General features: G+C 34.7%; 1 non-coding gene across 1 annotated transcript; it reads right to left on the minus strand.

Annotated features, from left to right (window-relative positions):
- Positions 1-14,533: 14,533 nt before the first annotated feature.
- LOC146406904 (small nucleolar RNA SNORA31) lies at positions 14,534-14,667 on the minus strand. Its single transcript, XR_014832356.1, has one exon. It is a non-coding gene; the product is annotated as a small nucleolar RNA SNORA31 (small nucleolar RNA).
- Between the last annotated feature and the right edge of the window lie 219 nt (positions 14,668-14,886).

Below are 14,886 nucleotides of genomic sequence, written 5' to 3' on the forward strand. Positions count from 1 at the left end.
AATGTGGAGTTCTCTTGTGGTACGGTGGGTTAGGGATCTGGTGTCGTCACTGCAGTGGCTTGGGTTGCTTCTATGGCTCAAGTTCAATCTCTGGCCCAGGAACTTTTATATGCCATGGGCACAACAACAATAACAACAAATTAAAAAAAAAGAGAGAGAAAGAAAAAAATACCATGATTTAAAGTAAATATGATGTAATATTGGTGAATTTAGGGATATGATATCATACCCCTGATGCTTTGCTAGATTCAGTAATACACTATTATAAAAGAGAGACGTTGTTTTATCATTTTCCCCTCTGGTAAAAGTGTTTCCTATTGGGGATACATATAAAACGAACAAGTAAAGGAGCAAGGTCTCAAATGCAAAGTATCCTGGGTCACTCTGCAACTATTGAGATTAATCCATCTAGGATATAGAAGTTGTTGATAATATTAAGTTGTGCTACTCTCATTCTCCCTATTGAATATGGGTTTCTCTCCTTTTTTTTTTTTGGAATATGGGTTTTTCATCTCATCCCTTAGGGTAAGGAAATGTCCATCTTAGTATGCCAGAACAATATGGTGGTTTTAATAGTGGAAACATCCAAGTTTAAATAATACAGACATAATCAATACAAACAGTCGAACAGATCTTGTCCATGGAGAATAAAGAAAATCAGATAGCTTATTTAGTAATGTGAACACGAAGGCTTTTGTCAGTTTTCAGGGATTTAACTGTGGACTTTGTCAAAGGTAATCTGAATGACTGAGGCAGTTATTACATTAGCTCTATTCTAATACCCTCTTGGGAAAATTCAGATCTTAGAGGAATTGCAAAATGAAATACCTTTACCTCTGTGATAAAAAGGGTGTTTTCTTTTTATCTTTTGTTTATTTTGTTGAAGTATAGTTGACTTACAATGATGTGTTAATGTCTGTTGTACAGCAAAGTGATTCATTTATACATATAGACATATCCATTTCCATATATCTTATCATAGAATATTGAGTAGAGTTTCCTGTGTTATATAGCAGTTTCCCATTGACCATCCACTTCCATAGGGTGCATGTGCCAATCCAAAGCTCTTACTGTGACTATATAGTTTAAAAATTTATTTTCTTTCTGACTTTTTAAATTAGATTGAAAATTTTAGATTATAGAGATGTTTTATAGAAGCTGAATATTTGGTTTAACTGCCTAGAAAAGATTTTTATCAGCACTATATGCACTAAATAGTATTAAGACAATAGTTTCCCTTTTGACTTTCTCAACTCACAAAAATAAAAAAGAACAAATGTAAAAATTTTAAAGTCAAAGATAAGATTACATCTGGATCTTACCATTTGCAAAAGCATCAATACCCATATGTAATTGTTTCCTCTCTCATGTTTATATCCAGGTACACAATGAGGGGGGGATTGATGATATACATGAGCTGTTGTCCACATGACCACTACCGTCATCACATTTTGCACTCAGAGAACCAACCTGAATGCAACCTATTCTTCCATCATTTTAAAATGTCTCTAGATGACAAGATCAACTAGGACAATTTGCTGGAAAGATTATTGAGATCCTACTTGTATGTACAACTTAATGAGCATGTAAACTTGGCAATTTTATGTCCATGAGATATTATTACTACTTGCCCACTGTAGTAATTACATAATTGTGTGATAACATTTACTTAATTTTTCCTAAAGATCTCTCAAATTTAATTAATGAGAATCTAACAGAATATGTTATTACAACATAATAGAGAGTTTTGAAGAAATAATCTAGACAAAGTGCTTAGAAGACTGAAAAATAATTCACAGATATTATTATTATTATTATTATTATTGCTTTTTAGGGCCATACCCATGGCTATTATTATTTTATAATTATTTTTACTTCTAATCATTTTTGGCTCCTTTTCAGCATATTATTAGCTAGCGAGGCTCATTATATATTTCTAGTTATTTGATCCTTGGCTATTACTCTGTTATGCTATAATAGAAATCTGTTTTACATTGAATAGTAGAGAATAAATATAAGCCTAATTTCAAAAAAATCACCAATACACCTTTACTTTCATTTGAAGTCTACGAATTTGGGTAAAAATGACAGTAGAGGAGGAAGGACCTTCTATTTATAGAAGTGTCAAAGAACATAATTTTCTGTCAGGACATTCCTTGTGATACTAGGGGAAAAAAAATCTATTGAGAAGGGGAAAAAAGCAGCAACTACTTAGCTCCAGAGAAATGTGTGTCACATGTTTGGCAAGAGACTTACTGAAAAATTCACAAAGACTATAAAACTGTGAAAGAAAGTGTTTTATAGAGTGGGTGCTTCAACATAGAAAGAATAATATTAAATGCATTGATTTAAAATTCAATAAAACCACAGGAAAGTCAGAGGCAGTAGTTATCTTTTTAAATTTTATTTTTATCAATTTATTTTAATTGAAGTAGAGTTGACTTACAATAATGTGTTTCAAGTGTATAACAAAGTGATTCAGTTACATATATATATATATATATATATATATATATATATATATATGTAGATATATATATTCTTCAGGTTATTTTCCATTGTAGGTTATTACAAGATACTGAATATAGTTTCCCATGCTATACAGTAGAGCATTACTGTTTATCTATTTTATGTATAGTAGTTTGTATCTGCAAATGCCAATTTATCCCTCTCTCCTTTCCCCTTTCCTAACCATAAGTTTGTTTTCTATGTCTGTATGTCTTTTTCTGTTTTGTAAATAAGTTCATTTGTATCATTTTATAGATTCAACATATAAGTGAAATCATAGATTTGTCTTTTTGTGTCAGATTTACTTCACTTAGTACGATAATCTTAAAGTCCATCCATGTTGCTTCAAATGGCATATTTCATTATTTTTTATGACGAAGTAATATTGCATTGTACACACATACGTACACACACACACACCACATCTTTATCCATTGCTCCATCAGTGGACATTTAAGTTGTTTTTTGTCTTGGCTATTGTAAATAGTGCTGCTATGTATACTGGGGTGCATATATCTTTTCAAATTATGGTTTTTTCCAGATGTATGCCCAGGATTGGATTTTGAATCACATGGTAATTCTGTTATTTAGATTTTTAAGGAACCTCCGTAATGTTTTCCATAGTGGTTATACCAACTTACATTCCCACCAGCAGTGTAGGAAGGTTTCCTTTCCACAAAACCCTCTCCAGAATTTATTATTTGTATAACTATATATAACTATATACATATATATATATATATATATATATATATATATATATATATATATATATATTTATTTTATGGCCACACCTGCAGCATATGGAAGTTCCTAGGCTAGGAGTCAAATCAGAGCTGCAACTGCCAGCCACAGCCACAACCATAGCAATGCAGGATCCGAGCACCATCTGGGACCTACTCCACAACTCACAGCAATTAGCGAGACCATGAACTGAACCTGTATCCTCATGGATGCTAGTGAGGTTTGTAGCCCACTGAGCCCAATGGGAAATCTTATTATTTGTAGATTTTTGATGATGGCCATTATGACTGTTGTAAGGTGATATATTATTATAATTTTGATTTGCATTTTTCTAACAAGCAGGGATAGTAAGTATATTTTCATGTACCTGTTGGATATCTGCATGTCTTCTTTGGAGAAATATCTATTTAGGTCTTCTGCCCATTTTTTGATTGAGTTGTTTGTTTTTGTGTTATTGAGCTGTATGAGCTATTTGCTTAAATTTTAGAATTTAAACTCTTGTCAGTCACATAATTCACAAATATTTTCTCCCATTCTGTAGGCTTTTTCCTTTTGTTTATGCTTTGCTTTACTGTTAAAAGTCTTATATGTTGGATTAGGCCTCATTTGTTTATTTTTGCTTTTATTTCTATTGCCATAGAACACTGACCTAAGAAAACATAGATATGATTTATATCAGATATTTGTTTGCCTATATCCTCTTCTAAGAGTTTTATTGTGTCATGTCTTATATTTGTCAGTAAGCCATTTTGAGTTTTTGTGTATAATGAGAGGGAATGTTTTAGCTTTATGGATTTTAATGTGGCTGCCCATCTTTCCACTGTTCCCAACACCGCTTGTTAAAGAGATTGTCTTTTCTCCCTTGTATATTCTTGAAATAGCAGTAGTTTTGACCTTATACAGTTTTAGGCCAAACATTGGATTTAAATAAGAAATCAAGTGGCCTGGACATTTTAACACAAAGGGGTAAATATAATCTTACAGTGATCCTCCATATAATAGGATAGGATTTATAGTTAAAACACCCCATAATAAGTCCGTACACAAGTGGACTTGATAGAGTGAAGGGTAATTGTTATAAAGATATATACTTTTATAGAAAAAATATAAATCTAAGACTGTAAAGAATAAAAGATGACAAAGAGAAGCCTCTTCTTCCAGTCCCAGACCAGTATATCTCCCATACCCCAAGTGCCAGTGACACAGATTGCTCCCCTTCCTCTGAAAATTCCAAACGGTTTTATAATCTCAAACATTGCTGTGGTATTTTTCTTCTAGTATGCACTGTAGTCAATAACAAGATGTCCACTCCTATTTTTCATTCAGAGGTTATTGCGCTAAAGGATTCTAATGCTTTTCTCCTTTCCAAACAAAACAAAAGAAACAGCAAAACAAAAAATTTCCGTGAAATATTATGTAGATTTGATTCCAGTCTGTGACACATCTATTGGTCTGCCTCTCTGGCTCACTGGAGCTTCTACAGGGAAACATTGCCTTCATTCACTTCTTGGTCTATTTGGTTGATATTGGCCAGACACTCTGCTCTGTACTGGTCCTGGGCATATAGGACTGGGGAAAGATCTTGGCACATGAAGGAAACAGTGAGTTAAGTTTTGGGCTAAGAGAAAACATAGGTTGGTGCTAGAAAACCTTAATAAGCCATGTTTAAAATTGGGAATTTGATCTTAAATGAATGGCTATTCATTGAAGTATTTTAAGATTTTAAATCCCACAATTAGATTTGTAATAGATGATGAAAAATGGATCTACGAAAGGGAGGGGGAAGGCTTAAATATGGACAGATTAATTGGACATTGATTTTAAAAGGCTGTTAATTAAGAAGCTATTAATTTAAAGACCTGATTCAGGATTGTGGCTGTATCAGTGGAGATACATGGACGGATTCAAAAATAATATAATTCAAGTATCATAGTTAGACATGATTATGTGTTTCTTATGATAGTCCTGATTGTATATACATTTTCCCTTGTCAATTTGGTGAATATCTAGTTTTTTCAAGACTCACTTCAAACAGTACACACAAGATTCAGTTTATGGATCACACCAGATTGGAACACTTGCCTTCATATCTGCCCTAACATAGACTTGTATGATCCCTCCCCTTGGTCGTCTAGGTTTTTGCTCTTGATGCTCCTACTACTGCCACTGAGGAGTCTGTGACACCACTACTCCTGATGGCTATCCTTGCTTCCAGACACACCATATAGAGCCACACCTCACACAGATGTTCTTGCCACCTCCAGCCTCCAGATCTGGGACATCATTCTGATCTGACTTGAAAAGCGGCAAGACTCAATAGTTGTTCCACATGAATGCCTGCAAATGACGTAGAAGTATTAGCTCATGGTGGCAAAATTTTAATAATCAACATGAGAGCCGTTAGAAAAATGTGCCTGCCTTTATCTTCCCTTTGCTCCACAGACCACTTGGGGAAGGAGTGAAAAGGGGCAAAACAGCTTATCAGGAAAGTATTGCCAGCTTCGTGTGTTCTTCCTTGCTTCAGTCTCTTTTGCTCCTTCCCAGGGATTGTATTCCCTAGCAAAGTCTTATCAGAAAGCTTTTGCCCTAATGTCTTTGTTTTCTGGGGATTCTAGTCTAAGTCCTTAGTTTTTCTTCACTGGCATTCATCCTTCATCATGGCCTAACTCTAGGTACCATGGGGCACTGCTTTGCTCTTCCTTCTCAGAATCTCGAGATACCCTCACAATATCTATAAATAATTGAATTGAGACACTTTTGTTTAATTTTACCCAGCTACTTCTACTAAATCTTAATCTCTTTGAAGATGTTGATGTCTCTAACATCTACTGAAGGAGTCCAAGTACAGTAAAAATATTTAACCAATACTTGCAGAATGGAGGAATAAATGTGAGAGGCAATACAGTCATAGAAAATATTACACTGGGAATGTAAGATCCAAGTTTTTTTTGTGTCCTGAATAATTACTCTTCTTCTTAATAGCAGAAATTCAAAACTATAAAATATAATAAAATAATTGCCCTCTCCTATTTGTTTTCCTTTCTTTTTTTTTTTTTTTTTTTTTTTTTTTTCCGTAGGTCCGCTCCTGTGGCATATGGAGGTTCCCAGGCTAGGGGTCTAATCGGAGCTACAGTTGCCAGCCAAGACCATAGACACAGCAACACCAGATCCAAGCTGCATATGCAACCTAACCACAGCTCATGGCAACACCAGATCTTTAACCCACTGAGTGAAGCCAGGTATTGAACCCTCAATGTCATGGTTGCTAGTTGGATTCATTTCCACTGAGACACGACAGGAACTCCTTTTTACTTCTTTTTCAAAAAGTATTTTAGGGAGTTCGCATCATGGTTCAGTGGTTAATGGATCTGACTAGAAACCATGGGGTTGTGGGTTCGATCCCTGGCCTTGCACAGTGGGTTAAGGATCTGGCGTTGCCGTGATCTGTGGTTGTAGGTTGCAGATGCTGCTCGGATCCCACATTGCTGTGGCTCTGGCATAGGCTGGTGGCTGTGGCTCTGATTTGACCCCTAGCCTGGGAGCCTCCATATGCCATGGGAGCGGCCCAAGAAATGGCAAAAAGACCGAAAGACAAAAAAAAATGTATTTTAATGATTTTTACTTTTTCCATTATAGTTGGTTTACAGTGTTCTGTCAATTTCTACCGTACAACAAAGTGACCCAGTCACACACATACACACACACACACACATGCACATATATATATATATCTTTTTCTCACATCATCCTCCATCATGTTCCATCAGAAGTGACTAGATACAGTTCCCTCTTCTATACAGCAGGATCTCATTGCTTATCCACTCCAAATGCAATAGTTTGCATCTCTTAACCCCAGACTCCCAGTCCATCCCGCTCCATCCCTCCTTGGCAACCCTAAGAACAGACCCTTATTTTCCCTTCTTTTAATTATTCTCTCTCTCTTTGTGTGTCTCACATGCAAATGCTTTCTTACTTTAAATTTATGAGCTTTCTTCAAATTTAGAGAATGCTTATTCTTATTTATCCTTATTTACTAGCCCTATTGTCTCCAGTGTTTTCCTCATGTAGTAAGAATATAAATTATTGACATTGAGAGTAACATTGACAAACTTAAGTGTCTCTGGGTATCATTAAATGTTGAAAAGTTCTGTAAAATAGATTGCACAAGGGACTATAAAAAGCAAGGAATATTTTTCTAACAATTACAAAATATGATACCATTGTTTGTTGAAATAAAGACATTAGTGTACTATTCAAATAGTAAAAAGCATAATATAAATAACTATTTTTAACTATAGGAACAATACTAAAGTAGATATTAAAAACATTTCAAAGTTATATAAAGCCATCTCACCCAGTGTGGAATCACATTTCATTCAATTTATAACGCCAATATTATTTTTCTCATTTATGATAATTTTGGCAATAGAGAATTTTCCACTACAACTAGACCTAAATATAAAAGAACCCGAAGGCCTTAAATAACTGCAATTATAACTGATTAATGTGTTTCCTTTTCTAAACAGCTTTAAAAAGAACTTCAGTCTGATTTATACACTTAATATCTATTTCACACTTTTAATATTTTTCTTATCCAAATGTGAGGTTATGAAACTATGGAGGTTATGGACATCATGAGGAGATTAGTTGTATTCTCACAGGCCTCTATCCGAGAATTTACTACCATCATAATTAAAGTTAATGGGGAGTTCTCTTGTGGATCAGCAAGTTAAGGATCTGGCATTATCACTGCAGTGGCTCAGGTTGCTGTGCTGTAGGTTTGAGCCCTGCCCCAAGAACATCCATCCTATATGTTGCAGGCATGGCCAAAATGAAAAAAAAAATTAAATTTGGTGGGCATGACTTATGCATGGCAATAAGTCTTCCAAGAAAAGTTAAGAAATAAAATATTGATACTTTTGAAAATGGAAGAACAGACCATAAAATTATTTCTAATATTTCAATAGAAAATTGAGCAAATACATATTTACCATTGTGTTGGTGTAAATCATGAGTGTTCACAACATAATTCAAATAGTGGATAGAATTTAGTCTTATTCTAACTGATAATACACAGTTATTTAGCTATGAGTCACTAGAATCTTTTTTCCCCAATTTCTTTGTTTCAAACATAAATATGGTTTTTATAATTTAACACCTCAGGATTAACACAAAATTGCTCAAAAATTATTTTCATCTGGTAATGGTTGTTCCTATGGTTGCACTGAAACTTGGTCATTGGCAAAGATTTGTTAAACTAGTACAAATGACTCTTTCTTTTATACATTTCCCCCATCTCCTCTATACATACATTTTCCAGTCACTGAATTATTTCAAAAAAAGGGAAAAATAAATAAATCAGTAATTCAAAAACACTGTTGATGCCTTAAATTTTAACTGGCTCAGTATTAATGGGTTTTATTTTCATTAAATTTGACTACTTCAAAACAATTAAATTTTTCATTTGCCTCTATACTTAATTCTAATTTGGTGACTTAGCACATGGTAGTGAGTATACAAGTGTCTATATTGAAATGTCCAAAGAACAATGGGCACAAGTGTATGTGTTCATAAACCAAGAGATTGTACATTTATAGTTCAGTTATTTCCTACTAGTAATGCTTCAGCAATATTATGTTCCCTCTATCTTCTAATTAGTGTTGGTTAAACTGAAATTTCTTATTTGGAAATTACATTTGTTTGCTGCTACTTGGCACTTCAGTTATTACTGTTCATTTTATCAATTTAAATAAAATCACAATATACTTGATAGCATGATTAGACTTCTGAAAATTATAGTTGTCTTGATAATAATTGCAGTTGTCTTCCATATATGTAGAAAACAATAATTTTTGCCACTTGAGTGATTTTAATATAACCTCTATCTCTTTTAATAATCTTTCCTCCTTTACAGTCTCTTTCATTTTTGTGGCACTTAAAGGCAGATTATGATGATTTCATATTTAGTAAACATACACTTAAAGACCTTTTCTAGAAAAGGTACTCCCTTCTCACTCTGCTGTCATTTCTATGGTACTTGAACTGTTACCAATGTAAATGATTTTTAAAATCTTCTGTTTATAAACAGATTGCTGTTTTATGATCATATAAAATTTATTTTGGTAAAAATCTTTTTTTCGGTAAAAGAAGACACTCAGCTATTCCAAAAAGATGTCGGTAGAGAGAAATTATGGTCAGACAAATATTTTCTCAGGTGTACTTCTCTGGTATAGCACCTACACAGGAAAAGCATGACTAACATTCAAAATATCATCTTTCAGAATAGTATCTCTAAGTTTGGAAAGTATGTCTAAATTTAGAAAATGGGATTATATCAGCTGTATCAAATAGTTACTACACAGTTTCAAAACTGTGTCAACTCTTTCTTCTTGGCCTTTAATCCCATTAGTATGCCTAGACCCTAGAAGAGATATCTTAATTTTGTCCTTGTCATTCTCATGCAAAGATTTTTATTAGCCAAAATTTTCTAAAATATCACAAGCCATCTATTTTGTAATCTCGGTATCAGAATTCCACATCCCATTGATAGTGGCTTGAAAGCTTCTCACAATGTAAGCAATTGTGTATAAATTACAAAAGTCAGTTTTGGTCCATGGCCCCCCTTTAGGATCCAGATGTCATTTGATTTTGTGCTTTCTTGTGGCACCTTTGGTGGCCTTTTGGTGACCAGGGATATATTCCACAAATGTGTTTTTTCATAGCCCTTATCCCAAACAAAGTGTGTCTGTACCATATCCTCTTGCTCCTTTGGGCTAATCATTAATTTGATATATTATGCTCAGCTCTGGGCAAGCAAGAATGATAGCATAAGCTTAACCACCTTCCTTGGAATAGTTGAAAACAGAAACCTTCTCATCCTTTTTAGCTCAAGCAGGAAAATCAGAGGCTACCTCCATTCCTCTCTATCAGATTTGTCTTCATCTGCCTTATTTCTGTATTCTGGCATTATTGTACCTATCTATCAGTTTAATTGATCAACAAATTCTAGATGAGAGACAACTAATTTTCTACTTTGTAAAGGGAAATATTTAGTCATTCTGAACTAAAGTAAAGGACCTAATGTCATTATCTTTGAAAACAAGGGAGGAGGAAAGACAGAATAATATAATTTTTCATTGTCACTTTTTTATTTAATAAAATGTCAAGGAGCTTCATGAGGAAGAATGTGTTAATGGCATATTCAGCCAAAAATGGAGAATGTTGTAAATTCTACCTTGAATGACAGATGTCTGGAGGCAAGTCTGCTCTGGTTAATGGTCTTTTCATAGTTTTACCAAATTAAATAATGTCATTCACTCAGTTATGGAATACAGACCTTTACAATTTTATGTTAAAGCATTTTTACTTTCTGTAAAAAAACAATAACTGAAAATCTCAATTAAATAGAGTCAGGAGATAAGAAGGAGGAAACTCCCATGCCCTGTGATGCTCGCAGAAACTAATAGGAAGAAAGATTCCTCTTCTTTCTTGGCAAGGACTCAGACAATGAAAAGCCATAAACTCTTTATTTACTATGGTCCTCCAAACTCCCTGTTCCTTTCTATAAAAGTATTCTCTTTCTCTAGCATTGGGGGGACGTGCATGTGTCTCACTATGGCTGCAGACCCAGAATTGCAGTTTTCTTGAAATTCCTGGCAATGTCTTTGTTTTAAGTCAAAATGTTCTTATGGTTGATATTTAAGAGTGATCAGATTTGGGGGGTTGTCTGCAGTTTGACAGTGATGAAGGATGCAAACATTAAGTTGTCATTCTAAATACCATAGAATCTGAACATTCCTCATGATAAGTTATCTAAAGATGTACAACGACAGATATCTGAAATAGGGGGCAAGTTTGTGGTAATAAGCTGACACTTTTCTGATGATAGCCTGATTGTGTTGGTGTTTGAAGAGACTTCAATTAGAAAGGGAATAAAATGCTACAGTGAGAGAAAGAACTCACCTTGAATTATATGTCTGATCAAAATAAACAACTTATATTTAGGTAGAAATCCATCATACATATGCTTTCAAGGATCTAACAAGCAAATACGACAGACAGATCTAATTTTAAACACATTCTACATTTCCCCCATTTTTGCACATATAGTAGCATAGTCTATACCATGTTCTGCAATTTTTTAAATAACAATTTATCTTGTAAATTATATCATACAAATATATATTGCCCAATAGTATACTGTAATTTTGATCTCTAAGTTCTTTAAATAAACACCTATTGAGAAAGATTTATGTTCTTTCAATCTTTAAGTATTATAAATAAGGCTATATTGAGTAGAGAATATATAAAATTTTTAAGAGGTAGAATTTATGATTATAGGAATGTACAATTATAATTTGGGTTGATTTTCCAAATGCCCTACAAAGAATTATATTAACTCATACTCCTATCAGCAACACTTGAGAGTGACCTTTGTCCTACAGACTCAACAAAGACAAGTGTTATCATACTTCTTAAACTCTGACAGGATGATAATTTTAAAAATGATGTCAATGAAATCTGGATTGGCAATTTCTTAAAGTGATATTGAGTACATTTATCACATATATAGGATTTATGTTCTGTGAATTATTGATATTTGATGCGTTTTTATTTGGTGATTAGAATTTTTATCCTTTTTTTTTTTTTTTGGTCTTTTTGCCTTTTCTAGGGCCACTCCCATGGCATATGGAGGTTCCCAGGCTAGGGGTCCAATCAGAGCTATAGCCGCCAGCCTATGCCAGAGCCATGGCAACAAGGGATCTGAGCCTTGTCTGCAACCTATACCACAGCTCACGGCAATGCTGTATCCTTAACCCACTGAGCAAGGCCAGGGATCGAACCAGCAACCTCATGGTTCCTAGTCAGATTTGTTAACCGCTGTGCCACAATGGGAACTCCTATCCTTATTTTTAGTATAATAATTTTTATTTTTTATTATATCTGGTTTACAGTGTTCTACCAATTTTCTACAGTACAGTATGGTGACCCAGTTACAAATACATGTATAAATATTTTTCCTCATGTTTATGCTCATCATAAGTGGCTAGATATAGTTCCCATATGTGAGATGCTGTACATAGCAGGATTTCATTGCTTATCAATTCCAAAGGCAATAGTCTGCATCTATTAACCACAAGTTGCCAATCCATCCTCCTTCCTACCCCTCCCCCTTGGCAACCATAAGTCTATTCTCCAAGTCCATGATTTTCTTTTCTGTGGGAAGGTTCATTTGTGCCCTATATTAGATACCAGATATAAATAATATCATATGGTATTTGTCTTTCTCTTTCTGACTTAATTCAGGTAGTATGAGTCTCTAGATCCATCCATGTTGCTGCAAATGGTATTATTTTGTTCTTTTTTATAGCAGAATAGTGTTTCATTCTGTATATATACATCTTCCTAGTCCAATGGACATTTAGGTTGTTTCCATGTCTTGGCTATTGTGGATAGTGCTACAGTGAACATATGGGTGTATGTGTCTTTTGCAAGGGAAGTTTTGTACAGATATATGACCAAGAGTGGGATTGCTAGGTCATATGGTAGTTCTATGTATCATTTTGTAAGGTATCTCCATATTGTTCTCCATAGTGGCTGTACCAACTTGCATTCCCACCAACAGTGCAGGAGGGTTCGCTTTTCACACCCCCACCAGTATTTGTTATATGTGAACTTATTAATGATGGCCATTCTGACTGGTGTGAGGTGGTATCTCATGGTATTTTTGAATTGCATTTCTCTAATAATTGGGGATGTTGAGCATATTTCATCTGCTTATTGAACATATGTATATCTTTTGAAGAAGTTCATATGTATATCACTTTGAAGAAGTGTCTATTCAGGTCTTTTGCCCATTTTTCCATTGGGTTGTTGGCTTTTTTGCTGTTGAGTTGTATAAGTTGTTTGTATATTTTAGCAATTAAGTTCTCGTCAGGTGCATCATTTGAAACTATTTTCTCCCACTCTGAAAGTTGTCTTTTTGTTTTCTTTTTGGTTTCCCTTGCTGTACAAAAGCTTTTCAGTTTGATTAGGTCCCATTTGTTTATATTATTATTATTATTATTTTTGTCTTTTGGCTTTTTTCTAGGGCACCTCCCATGGCATATGGAGGTTCCCAGGCTAGGGGTCTAATTGGAGCTGCAGCCACTGGCCTATGCCACAGCTACAGCAATGCCAGGTCCTAGCCATGTCTGAGACCTACACCACAGCTCAAGGCAATGCTGGATCCTCAACCCACTGATCAAGGCCAGGGATCGAACCCGCAACCTCATGGTTCCCAGTATGACTTGTTAACCACTGAGACATGACGGGAACTCCTGCATTGGTTTATTTTTGCTTTTATTTCTGTTGCTTTGGGAGACTAACCTGAGAAAATATTCATGATGTTGATGTCAGAGAGTGTTTTGCCTATGTTTTCTTCTAGGAGTTTGATGGTGTCCTGTCGTATATTTAAGTCTTTCAGCCATTTTGAGTTTCTTTTTGTGCATGGTGTGAGGGTGTGTTCTAGTTTCATTGCTTTGCATGCTGCTGTCCAGGTTTCCCAGCAATACTTACTGAAAAGACAGTTTTTTTTTCCATTTACGTTCTTGCCTCCTTTTTTGAAGATTAATCGACTGTAGGTGTCTGGGTTTATTTCTGGGTTCTCTATTCTGTTCCATTGGACTATATGTGTATTTTGGTACCAGTACCACACTGTCTTGATGACTGTGACTCTGTAATATTGCCTGAAGTCTGGGAGAGTGATGCCTCCTGCTTGGTTTTTGTTCCTCAGGGTTGCTTTGGCAATTCTGGGTCTTTTGTGGTTCCATATAAATTCTTGGATGGTTTGTTCTATTTCTGTGAAAAATGTCCTGGGTAATTTGATAGGGATTGCATTGAATCTGTAGATTGCTTTGGGTAGTATGGCCATTTTTGCAATATTAATTTTTCCAACCCAGGAGCATGGACTATCTTTCCTCTTCATTGAATCCTCTTTAATTTCCTTGATTAATGTTTTATAGTTCTAAGCATATAAATCTTTCACCTCCTTGGTCAGTTTTATTCCAAGGTATTTGATTTTTGGGGTTGCAATTTTAAAAGGTATTTAATTTTTGTATTTCATTTCTAATATTTCACTGTTGGTAGAGAGAAATGTGACTGATTTCTGAATGTTAATCTTATGTCCTGCTACTTTGCTGAATTCGTGATCAGCTTGAGTGATTTTTTTTCCAATAAACTTAAAATTCTTTGGAGTAAAGCAGGATTTTAGGTAAAGATTTATGAATTGCAAAGTATTTCCCCCTGTATTCCTCCATTCAATCTGGGCTGCCTCAATCAGACAGACAGAAAGTGCGAGGATGCCTTCTTCTTGCATCCGTCGTGGAAATCTGAGTAGCAGACAGTAACTGCTACAGGCCTGTCAAGTAGATGCATTTTGAGTGATTTTTGTGTAGAGTTCTTAGGGTTTTCCATGTACAGGATAATGTCACATTCACACAGTGACAATTTTACCTTTTTCTTCCAACTTGTATGCCTTTTATTTCTTTTGTTTATCTGATCACTGTGACGAGGACTTCAAATACCATGTTGAATAACAGTGGGGAGAGTAGATACCCTTGTCTTGTTCCAGATATTAGTGGCAAGGCTTTCAGC

Source organism: Sus scrofa, chromosome 1, assembly GCF_054392235.1.
Source record: "Sus scrofa isolate SSC_HxYL_T2T_F1_AM1 chromosome 1, Sscrofa_HxYL_maternal_Yorkshire_Landrace_v2.0, whole genome shotgun sequence".
Taxonomy (NCBI): Eukaryota; Metazoa; Chordata; class Mammalia; order Artiodactyla; family Suidae; genus Sus; species Sus scrofa.